We start from the raw sequence: 7,590 nt of genomic DNA, 5'->3' as shown, positions 1-7,590 counted from the left end.
GTTTGCGCCGATGCCTTTATGTAACGTCCTCGATGCGGCTATATCTCTCACATGTCGAAGCACGACTTAGAGGCATAACCGCATTGAAAGCAATGTCGCAAGTGAGGTAATCTCCACACAACCCATGTAATACATAAGGCAAATAGATACATAGTTGGCTTACAATCGCCACTTCACACAATACATAAATAAAGCATTACATCACCCAAATACAATCAAGATCCGACTACGGAACCAAAATAAAAGAAGACTATCCCAAATGCTACACAGATCCCCGATCGACCCCAACTGGGCTCTGCTACTGATCGACTAGAACGAAACAACATAAAGAACAAGATCTTCATCGAGCTACTCCTTGAGCTTGGTTGCGTCACTGAGGGAGTCCTGAATTAGGGGGTGTTCGGGCAGCCGGACTATACCTTCAGCCAGACTCCAGCACTATGAAGATACGAGATTAAAGACTTCGTCCCGTGTCCGGATGGGACTTTTCTTGGCGTGGAAGGCAAGCTTGGCGATACGGATATTCAAGATCTCCTACCATTGTAACCGACTTTGTGTAACCTAACCCTCTCCGGTGTCTATATAAACCGGAGGGTTTTAGTTCGTAGGACAACTTCATCATACAACAATCATACCATAGGCTAGCTTCTAGGGTTTAGCCTACTTGATCTCGTGCTAGATCTACTCTTGTACTACCCATATCATCAATATTAATCAAGCAGGACGTAGAGTTTTACCTCCATCCAGAGGGCCCGAACCTGGGTAAAACATCGTGTCCCTTACCTCCTGTTACCATCCGGCCTAGACGCACAGTTCGGGACCCCCTACCCGAGATCCACCGGTTTTGACACCGACATTGGTGCTTTCATTGAGAGTTCCTCTGTGTCATCGCTTTTAGGCCCGATGGCTCCATCGATCATCAACAACGATGCAGTCCAGGATGAGACTTTTCTCCCCGGACAGATCTTCGTCTTCGGCGGCTTCGCACTGCGGGCCAATTCGCTTGGCCACCTTGAGCAGATCGAAACCTACGCCCCTGGCCATTAGGTCAGGTTTGGAAGCCTAAACTACACGGCTGACATCCGCGGGGACTTGATCTTCGACGGATTCGAGCCACAGCCAAGCGCGCCGCATTGTCTCGATGGGCATGATATAGCTCTGCCGCCGAACAACGCCTTGGAGGCCGCACACGCATCGGTACCGACCATTGATTCGGAGCCTACTGCGCCGATCGAGGTTCAGCGGTTGGACGCTGCCTCAGGGGCTGCGATCTCAGAGGCGATCGAGCCGAACTCCAGCCCCGCACTCCGCATGGCCCATGACTCCGAGGAGCCGGATTCCTCTCCGAACTCCGAGCCCCCTGCACCCCTGCCGATCGAATCCGATTGGGCGCCGATAATGGAGTTCACGGCCGCGGACATCTTTCAGCACTCGCCCTTCGGCGACATCCTGAATTCTCTAAAGTCTCTCTCTTTATCAGGAGAGACATGGCCGGACTACGGTCAGCAAGGTTGGGATACGGACGATGAAGAAATTCAAAACCCACCCACCACCCACTTGGTAGCCACTGTCGATGACTTAACCGACATGCTTGACTTCGACTCCGAAGACATCAACGGCATGGACGATGATGCAGGAGACGAACAAGAACCAGCACCTGTAGGGCGCTGTAAGGCCACCTCGTCATATGACATATATATGGTGGACACTCTAAAGGATGGAGATGGCGATGGAACAGCGGGGGACGATACCTCTAAGAAATAGCCCAAGCACCGGCGTCAGCTGTCACATCCCTAGCTGCTGGTAGTGCTCTAGGCTAGCTTCATGTTTGCATCATGTTTAAATTTTTGCCTAAAATTGAAATGGGGATGTTCAAACCCTAGCATTAAATCAACTCAACTAGGGTGAATTAAAATCTTTTCAATAAACCCAAAAGGTTCCTAAGAAAAGTTCATGATTTCTGGTTAAGGTGGAAACCTCTGCCAAAAATGATGATTATATTCTTAGGTCATTTTTGGATTCTTGAATTAAATCATATTGTATTTGACTTTGGGCATTTAAATACTATAAATAATTTAAATGCTCAAATAAATGTTGGAAATTGATAAGGGTCACTGAAATAATTCAGAAAGTACCCATAATTATTTCCAGGATTTTATAAAATGATTTGATATTTTAAAACAAATCAAAAACAAATTGCAGAAATAGAAAAATATAAAACAGAATAGAAATAAAAGAGAGGAGAGAAACCTTACGGACCTTACCTGGCAGCCACCCACAGCCCAACACTGTGCAGCCCACGCAGGCCCAGCCCACCTCCTTCCCCCCTTGTCCTCTTCCTCCTCTGCCAGGAGGACGAACAGAGGCGAGGCGTGGCGCTCGCCGACGCTGCCTCGGCCACCTCCTGCTTCCCCCCCTAGCCACCTCCTGCTTCCTCCCTGGCCTCCCCAGCGACGCCCCGGACGACGCCACGCGCCTCCCCGACCCCCTCTCACTTCTCCCTCGCTCTCTGGATCTCCCTCCCCTCTCTGCTCCCTTCCCGAGCGGAGCCCATCGCCGCCGACGCCGTTTACCGGGGCCACAGCCACCCCCTCGCTCCCACTATGCGTCCCTGAGCTCCGCCCTGACCCCGTGGAGCTACACACGCGACGCACGCGACCAGAGGAGGCCGCAGTCGACCGGAGCGCCGTCGTCTTCATCTCCGGTGCCCGGAGATCGCCGTCGTCAATTTGCCGTTGCAGAGGCTTCCCCGAGCCCACCGAGCTTCTCTCCCGACCCCTCGTGAGCCCCTGTCCATTTCCCCTCTCTCCCCGTGCCCGTCCGTGCCTTCTAACCGCCCCGACTGTCGGAGCCGACCGTTCCTCGCCGCCGGCGATGACGCAGACGGGGCTAGAGCCACCGTAGCTAACCCCCGAGCACGGCAACGTGCCCAGCACCCTTCCAGGAGCCGAGCGCGCCCACCCGTGCGACCTGCCGTGCCCTCTAGCGCCAACCCCGACCTCGCCGTGCTCCGGTCGCCGCCGCGGGCCCCGTTCCGGTGAGCTCGGGCCACCTCAGCCCCTCCCGTTTGCATAGATGGATGCGGGCGACTCCCAGCTACGCGTAGAGCCCCTCAGTCGCTGATTTGGTCGTCGAAGGAGCGTTTCCGACGCCCTCCGCCGTTGCTGGCGTCGCCGGCGACAAGCCGCGGGTCAACTCCGGCGGGTTTGACCCCCTGACATGTGGGCCCAAGCGCCTGCTTAGTTAGTGCTAGGTTAGTTAGTATTAATTAATTTAGTTAATTAGGTGAGCCACTGACATGCGGGCCCCGCCCGGCTAACTAAGTTAGTTAGGGCTAACTAACTTGGTTAGTTGACTGGGTCACTGACCAGTGGACCCCACTGGTCAGGTTTGACCTGGTCGACGCCTTTGACTTGCTGACGTCATGACGACGTCGTGCTGACGCAGTAACTCATTTTCTGGATTTAACTTAATTCTGAAATTCCAGAAAATAACTAAAACTTCAATAATTCATAGAAAATTAACCGTAACTCCAAATTAAATAATTTATATATATAAAATTATCAGAAAAATTCAAGGAATCCATCTGTACCATTTTCATGCATGTTAGAACAACTTATAGATGTTGTTTAGCACAAATCAAATAAAGGGCATTTAAATAATCACATATGGAGTTTGAATTTGAATCTTGGATTCAAACCAACTCCATTTAATCTGGTTTTAGATGCATTAGCCCAAAACACATTCATTTTGCCATGTCATAGCATGCATCATATTGTGCATTGCATTGATCGTGCTTTTTCTGTATTGCCGGTATTTGTCCCCTCTCGATAGACGTGATACCGATGATGTGATCGTTGACACCGATGAAGAGCTATATTATCTTCGGAAGTGCCAGGCAAGCAAAACCCCCTTGTTCATTCCGATAAAATCCCACTCTCTCGCTCCTGCTCTCTTTTACTGCATTAGGACAACATCGATTCATCTGTTACTTGCTGCGGTAGCTGAACCCCTTTATCCTTTGCATGACCTGTCATTCCACAGTAAATAGATGAAACCCACTAGCATGAGTAGGAGTTGTTTGAGCCTGTTGTGCCTACTCATTCATGTTTGTTCGTCCTGCCTGCTACTGCTTAGAGTTGAGTCAGGTCTGATTCATCGGGGATGAATCAGAGGTGTGTGAACATGTCCTACTGTGTGTGAGCTAAGTGTGTGAACACGATTTGGTAAAGGTAGCGGTGAGAGGCCATGTAGGAGTACATGGTGGGTTGTCTCATTGCAGCCGTCCTCAGGAACTGAGTTCTGTGTTTGTGATCCATGATTCAGCTACTACCACGCATTGGGCCCGAAACCAATGGACCCTCTCGGCTTCTTAATCACCCTTGTCCTCTGTCCAGGAGTTGCAAGTAGTTTCTGGTGTTTGTAGTATGCTGGAGGCCGTGGACAGCGCTGACCGTAGGGGTGGGCTGTGATGCGGTAGGCACGTGGCCGGGTAAACCGGGCGCCCGTTTGGTGTCACGGAACCCTGTTCACATCGTTTGGGGCTGTGAGCAAAACTCCGGCCGGATCTCCTCATGGATGGAACCCGAATAGGCGATAAACCTGGACTAGAGACTTGAGTGTTTAGGCAGGCCGTGGCCGACACCCACGTTGGGCTTCCGCTTGAAGGTTGCCGAGTACATGTCGTGTAAACGGCGGTAAGTGGTGAGAGCGTGTGTGAAGAAGTACACCCCTGCAGGGTTAATATGATCTATTCGAATAGCCGTGTCCGCGGAAAAGGACTTCTGGGTTGCTTATATCAGTTCATAGACAAGTGAAAGTGGATACTTTAAAATGCGCAAGATAAGCGTGAGTGCTATGGATGGCGTTCTCGTAGGGAGACGGGAGCGGATCCATAGTGGTGTATTGATATGGTGAATATGTGGACTCGTGTGCGCCACCTCAAAAGAGTCGCTTGCAGTCGTAGTTTAGGATAGCCACCGAGTCAAAGCTGGCTTGCTGCAGTTAAACCCCACCATCCCTTTGTTGAAAATGATGCATATGTAGTTAGTTCTGATGTAAGTCTTGCTGGGTACATTTGTACTCACGTTTGCCTATTTTATGTTTTTGCAGAGAGACTTCAGTCTCACTAGTAGTTCCACGTGGACTTCGACGTTTAGCTTGTTACCTCAGCTACGATCTTGTGCCCTCGGCAGAATCTGATAGATAGTCAGGCTTCTCGGCCTTTTTCATTTATAGATGTCTGTACCCAGACATGATAGCTTCCGCTTGTGCTTTGACTTGTATGCTCTGATTGTTGGGTCGTGAGACCCATGTTTGTAATATCTCGCTCCTCGGAGCCTATTGATTAAAATACTTGAGTTGTAGAGTCATGTTGTGATGCCATGTTGTATTTGCACATATCGAGCATATTGTGTGTATGTTATTGAAATGCTTGGTATGTGTGGGATCTGACAACCTAGTTGTTTATCCTTGGTAGCCTCTCTTACCGGGAAATGTCTCCTAGTGTTTCCACCGAGCCATGGTAGCTTGCTACTGCTCCGGGACACTTAGGCTGGCCGGCATGTGTCCTTCTTCGTTCCTGTGTCTGTCCCTTCGGGGAAATGTCACGCTTTGAGTACCGGAGTCCTGTTAGCCCGCTACAGCCCGGTTTACCGGAGTCCTGCTAGCCCAGTGCTACAGCCCGGACCCACTTGCTGATGACCGACACGTTCGAAGCTGGGTCATGGATGCCTGTCCCTGTAAGTCTGTGCCACTTTGGGTTTACGACTAGTCATGTCAGCCCGGGCTCTTTATCATATGGATGCTAGCGACACTATCATATACGTGAGCCAAAAGGCGCAAACGGTCCCGGGCAAAGGTAAGGCGACACCCGTGGGGATACCGTGCGTGAGGCCGCAAAGTGATATGAGGTGTTACCGGCTAGATCGATGTGACATCGAGTCGGGGTCCTGACAGTGTTGGTATCAGAGCTTGACTGCTTGTAGGATTACCAAGCCAAACTGGTCGAAGTTGAGTCTAGAAATTCTTTAGTTATATAAGGGAATTGATTGTGGGATGGAACGTAAGGCTCTTTTTTTACTCCTTATACCTTATGCCTTCTGATCTGAGTCATCTTATCTTTCCTGCGGGGATTAAGAACTAGGCTATCTTTTCTTTCTATCAGGATCACGTGTTACTAATCCGTAGACTTATACGATTGTTGATTCAAGCCTCAGTTCAGTTCCTACTATCTTCTGTATGTTAATTGTTGATCTCGAAACCTTGATATTGTGCTTCTGAGTGGTTATGCCACCATTTTTGTGATTGTCTCAAATCTTTTTGAGCAATTATAGCCGTTATGCTGTCCGAGTCATCCCAGGTTTCTAAATAGTCCGATGCATTTGCAAATCCCTTCCTTCTGTTTCCGATGTTCCCATGGGCTAGATTAACCACACTAATTGGTGTGTTGAGGTAATTATTGCCTCGACATATATGTTGGAATTATTATTATGACCCTAAGTGCTTAGGGGATCATCTAGTGGTCTAGCCATGATTTGTGTCCTAGTGTGAAGATTCTGGCCTTTATTCTCGGAAGCATCCCGTGATGCTACTTAGTAGTAGGTATTCTATCCCTGGGTTTTGAACCCGAGATTCACCCTACTTGCTTCATGTTGATAGTTTTGCTCGTTCCTTAAGGTTATTAGCAACCTTTGCATTAGTCCTTGAAGTCCGTGGTATCTTCTTCTTCCAAATACCATGAACTACTTATGGCAGAAGTTCCTCGTTGAACTGAACGATCACAACCAGAGTGCTCTTGATGAGTTCTCCATTATATGTTGTGACTCTGCCAGCTCAACCTCTCTGCATGGGTTATCCGGAAGAATTATGTTGAACTTTGTTCGGCATACCAACCCATGTATCCACAACTCAGAAAGTTATATGTTCCTTTGAGTTGTCCCTCTTTAGTTGTCTTCTGACCCTCGTATATCAATTGATAGTCAAGAGTATGCGTGCGTTCGTTTATCGATGCCTATTACTCTTGTGGTCCGTCAAGCCATTCTATCGCGGAATGACTAGGAGAAACAAACTCCAGTACCTCATCCATATCTAGGATTGGGTCAAAGTAGTTGTATTTCACAGATCAAATGCCAATCCAGCTCTTGGTTCTGTTCTACCCTGAAGTATTACCTTCTTTATGACAGGAATTTCATGAGAATTGCACCACCTTTTGTGAATTCTTGACATAGTGATACTTCTCGCCATCCTTTGTCATTCCTCGGTCTTCGTGTTGAGGCAACCGGAATACCGACAAATGAATTGTGATGTGTGAAATCAATACTGCTAGCAACTCTGTTGCTTGGTAGTTAAAGGATAATAATTTCATTCTTAGTATGTTGGGTTTTGAATCATCCTTCTAAGACTGATCGTGCTACCTAGTCCTTATTTCGGTGCACCCTTCGATTGATGAGTTAGGATCTTGTCAAGTCCTCACTCATTTGATCATATCGTATTGCCCTCAAAAGCAAGATTGTTCTCGAGCTTAGTAACATACCGGTGGTTCGTGACTTTCCAAATATCTTCTTGGAGGTGTTACCGGGTTGTCACCTG

The sequence above is a fragment of the Triticum dicoccoides genome, chromosome 1A (assembly GCF_002162155.2).
Source record: "Triticum dicoccoides isolate Atlit2015 ecotype Zavitan chromosome 1A, WEW_v2.0, whole genome shotgun sequence".
Lineage (NCBI taxonomy): Eukaryota > Viridiplantae > Streptophyta > Magnoliopsida > Poales > Poaceae > Triticum > Triticum dicoccoides.
Note: the sequence above shows the minus strand (reverse complement) of the source record.